The sequence below is a fragment of the Mytilus californianus genome, unplaced genomic scaffold (genome assembly GCF_021869535.1).
Source record: "Mytilus californianus isolate M0D057914Y unplaced genomic scaffold, xbMytCali1.0.p SCAF_19, whole genome shotgun sequence".
Classification (NCBI taxonomy): domain Eukaryota; kingdom Metazoa; phylum Mollusca; class Bivalvia; order Mytilida; family Mytilidae; genus Mytilus; species Mytilus californianus.
Genome location: NW_026262667.1, coordinates 8,474,428 through 8,479,622, shown reverse-complemented (window position 1 = coordinate 8,479,622; position 5,195 = coordinate 8,474,428).

Here is a 5,195-nt window from a genome sequence, read left to right as displayed (position 1 = left end):
TCTGTAGTGTTTAGTCAAGTTGAATAAAAAAACCAAATCGAAACATGTAAGATTTCGAAAAAAAACTTGTATTTCTATTTAAAACTGTATGTGCTATAAGTCAGAACATTGATTTACAAGTAGATATTGAAGATGCAATATTTTAAACTTCAAAATCACAAGTATGAAGACTTATGCCTTGAATGACATACATTCATTTTTATTTAGTGCAGAATCAATGTACGTGTGGTGTCAAGTTAGAATATATAACAGTTTTTGTGCGATAAAAATTCGTTTTAATATATGGAATATCCGTTTCACAGATGGATGACAACGGATATGTCCTAATTGTCGTAGTTACAATCCCGTTCCCTTATACCCGAATGTGACCTTCCGAATTAGACTTTATCACCGGTTTGTACCAGTATGAGCAACACGTCGGGTGCCACATGTGGAGCAGAATCTGCTTACCCTCCCGGAGCACCTGAGATCCCCCCAGTTTTTGATGGGGTTCGTGTTGCTCAGTCTTTAGTTTTCTATGTTGTGTTTTGTGGACTGTTATTTGTCTTTTTCGTTTTTACTCATGGCGTTGTCAGTTTATTTTCGACTTTCTTTTATTAAACATATTTAAAGATCAAGTTGAATTGAATACCAAAAATTTTTACATAAAACTTTCTTTCTGAGTTTATCAAATTCGAGCATGTTATTCCAACATCGCTTGTGTTTAGAGAATATAACCCAAGGATAATAGTTGGGAAACCCAAGAAGGATGATTGTATTCCCTCCTATACACTTCTAGGAATACCATTGGTTAAAAGCGAAGACGTGGGAACCTTGTAAATCTATTATTAAGTCAGTGACCTATTTTATTTTTAATACACGGTTAGTAGTAGAGTTACTTTTCTTTTAAAATAAAAAAAACCGATGTTGTTCTCAAATTACCATACATTGTAAACATAATAGTTATATTTGTTCATGCTTTTAGACAAAAAAAAAACATGTCTTAGAAACGCTTACTTTCTCACCATGAATAATTGAATGTTCTGTTTAATGATGTTTTAAAATTGTGCTATTAAAATTACAGCTACGTCTAATTTTCGCATATTAAGATATTCGGTAAAATAAATTCGTTACACAGTGTTATTATGACCTAATACGACATATACATGGTTAGTAAATTCCATATGGGAAACGAGCTTCGCTTGCTCCCGCCCCATATGGAATTTACTGACTAGCGCACTGTGTAACTAATAATACATAGACGATCTCTATCACGAATTGGTTGACCTATATATATGATATGTCTCCACCTAAATTCGTGACATGAAACGCTTACCCTGTCGACGCACCAGGTCTAGCTCCTTTTTGGACTTCATGCCATATCCTGTTTCTGTTTGTTGCCTTGATGTGTCTCTTCATAACCAATTTACTCAATTTGAATATATCGGTAAACTACTGTCGCATTTATTTACTAATACAACAAGTTCGAGATTCAAATATATCAGACAGTATTCGTTTATGAATTTAACAACCAAATGCTTTAGATCATGTAATTGCAAATAAATTTAGGCAGTCAGACTTTATATCATTTTTTTCTGTGTGTGAATTATAGATGCGAAGACGGGGTATGAGATAACAACACAATTATGAAGAGTTAATTGCTTGTTATGTTGACGCAGTTCATGTGATTTTTTTTAATAAAAAAGTATAACTTAAATACCGAACTCCAATGTTATTTCAAAAAGGGAAAATCCATAAAAACTGACAAATTCAAACGATATCAAACAACGGAACAAATGAAAGACAACTATCATATTGTGTTACTGAGTTGGTACAAGAAAATGGTGAGTTAAAACTGGTTTTATAGCTAGCTGAACCTCCAATTTTAGATACATCTTTTTATCGTAATTCTTAGTTACATCTGAACACAACGGGTAAATGAAAATAACGCTTTTAAATGTCATGTGTCCAAAGCGCTTTACCTTCACCAGGAACGCTCAGATGTAAATATTTGAAAGCTAGAACGGACAAAACGTATAGTTTCGTGCGTCATAAGCACTTCTACGGATTTATCTTGACCAGGAACACTCAAACATAAACACTTGAAAGCCATGGATATTAAAAGATGTGGAAACATTAAATGACCAAAATGGACCTAAACGGAATAGCCTATCATCTTTGAAATATGTTTTATAGTTTCCTGTCAAAAATGTTGTTTTAGATGAAATTCGTGAAAACATGTAATATTGTAAAAATGGATCATCTAAAACAACTTCTGTACTAAAAGAGGACATTGGTTTGAGGACGGACATTGAACTGTCAAATAAAGATCTTAATGGTCCCCCTTGAATTTGTATGGCTTCGTGTTTAAGCAGTGTCTTGTTTGTTTTCTTTTTTTCTATGGGTCCCGGAATATTCTTTTGTGAATCTTCAACTTATGGTTTGTGCCCCCACCCCTTTCACCCGTGGGATCATCCCTTTTTTCACTTTTAGTAGTTTTTAGACTCAAACTTATCTTTTATGATTTGAAAATTGAGTTCAAGAAATATAATGATAATTAGTTATCAAAGGTACCAGGATTATAATTTAATACGTTTCGTCTACATAAGACTCATCAGTGACGCTCAGATCAAAATAGTTATAAAGCCAAACAAGTACAAAGTTGAAGAGCATAGAGGACCCAAAATTTCAAAAAGTTGTGCCAAATAAGGCTAAGGTAATCTATTCCTGGGATAAGAAAATCCTTAGTTTTTCGAAAAATTCAAAGTTTTGTAACAGGAAATTTATTTAAATGACCATATAATTAATATTCATGTCAACACCGAAGTGCTGACTACTGGCCTGGTGATACCCTCGGGAACGAAACGTCCACCAGCAGTGGCATCGACCCAGTGGTGTAAATAGTAATCAAAAGTACCAGGATTATAATTTAATACGCCAGACGGGCGTTTCGTCTACATAAGACTCATCAGTGACGCTCAGATCAAAATAGTTATAAAGCCAAACAAGTACAAAGTTGAAGAGCATTGAGGACCCAAAATTCCAAAAAGTTGTGCCAAATAAGGCTAAGGTAATCTATTCCTGGGATAAGAAAATCCTTAGTTTTTCAAAAAATTGAAAGTTTTGTATCAGGAAATTTATAAAAATGACCATATAATTGATATTATTGTCAACACCGAAGTGCTGACTACTGGGCTGGTGATACCCTCGGGGACGAAACGTCCACCAGCAGTGGCAACGACCCAGTGGTGTAAATAGTTATCAAAGGTACCAGGATTATAATTTAATACGCCAGACGGGCGTTTCGTCTACATAAGACTCAGTGACGCTCAGATCAAAATAGTTATAAAGCCAAACAAATACAAAGTTGAAGAGCATTGAGGACCCAAAATTCCAAAAAGTTGTGCCAAATAAGGCTAAGATAATCTATTCCTGGGATAAGAAAATCCTTAGTTTTTCGAAATATTCAATTTTGTAACAGGAAATTTATAAAAATGACCATATAATTGATATTCATGTCAACACCGAAGTGCTGACTACTGGGCTTGTAAATTTCTAATAATTGTAGATTTGATTATATTGTATTTGGCATCGATTTTTGTACCCTGCTAGCAATGTTCAACGGGAGTATTTAGTGGATCAGTCTCTGTCCAATCGCTATTTCAACCATCAGTTATATAATAGATCTGCAATTCGCAATTTCTCGGGAAATATTAACTAGGTTTAAGTCAGACTAATTGGTTTAGGTAAATAGAGATGAAGGGAATACACATAATGAGAGAGCAATAGCACACATGTTCAGAAACCGCAAAAGATCAACATATGGTTGTCAAAAATACCGACATTATTCTTCATGACGCTCGCTTGTCAAGGTTTCAGTAGTTAAATTGTGAAACTTGTATTTGATTTCTGCAGTTAAGGAGCTTATTAAGGGCAGGGGTATAACCCATAGATCCTTAAGTATTGAAGTATAATTGAAGACTTGACTCACAAGACTTATGTTTCTTCACTGTTTTTGTGGAATAGGGATACGATTATCCACTGCCATCCGATGAGGCATTTTATTTGATTCGTGAAATAGCACAAACAACCCGATTGTAAAACATCAAAATCAAGTCAGCAAATTAGTTGAGTATATTTGTCGCTAAAGAGATGTATAGTATTGCTCTAATCGTAAAAGGCGTCTAGCTATATTTTCTATTAATTTGTCAATAACTTTGATTGATATGTTTTCATTACATTTTTTTTTGTACATTGTTTTGTATTTTTTAGGGTTTCATGAAATACAAACCCGACATAAGGTTTTTGTGAATATCGAATGGGCAGGCGGAGAAAGAAAGTAACTTATTTTCTGTAATCAACTTTAAAATCTTAAATCTAAATCCGATGCATTATTAAAAAGCAGAATTTTAAAAGGAAAAAAACAAAACCGGTCGTCAAAAATATCATAATTACTCTACACTACTGTGAACTACTATACAGTTCATTTTAACAAAATACAAAAGGAACACACGACCCTAACAATGAAAGGAACATAAGTTTTAGAATATCCTGGTCACATTTGAAACATAATCGTTAGTTTGTTAGATAGTTAAGTAAAAGGCTTATTACTTTTTTGAAACATGATCAGAATATCTTTAAAAAAAGTTTAATCATAAGTGCTCTTGCGAGTTTATGCAATCATTATATTACACATTTTTATTCATTATATCGACAGTTATCACACATGCTGTAAATGATTGAAACCGTGGCCTGTATATCATCTCAACTGTATCATTAAGTATCATCAAATAACATTTACAAAATGTATATAGTTAGTGACTTCAGTGGTCCATGTATGTGTACTTTAAAGTTGGTAAATATAATTTCAACGTAAAAGGTAAGAAAGATTTTTATTTACTACATGGCGTTTTTCAACGTTGTTAAGTTTTGTATTTATTATACTAATCATCATGATGCTCCCGCCAATGATTTCGGATGGTAGGCAGTCTTCATTATGTTCACGTGTCCTTTAGTTCAATTGCATGATAAGCAAGTCCTCTATTGAATGGATTTCAGTAAAAAATAATCAGTTTTTATTATAAAGAGTGTAGTTGTGCATGGCGTATTTTGAAACATTATTTGTGTATGTCTCTGTCCTGTATGTTCTCCCATTTATTTGTATTGTAGTCCTGTCATGTAATCTTGTCATGTCCTGTACCAAGTCAGGAAAATGG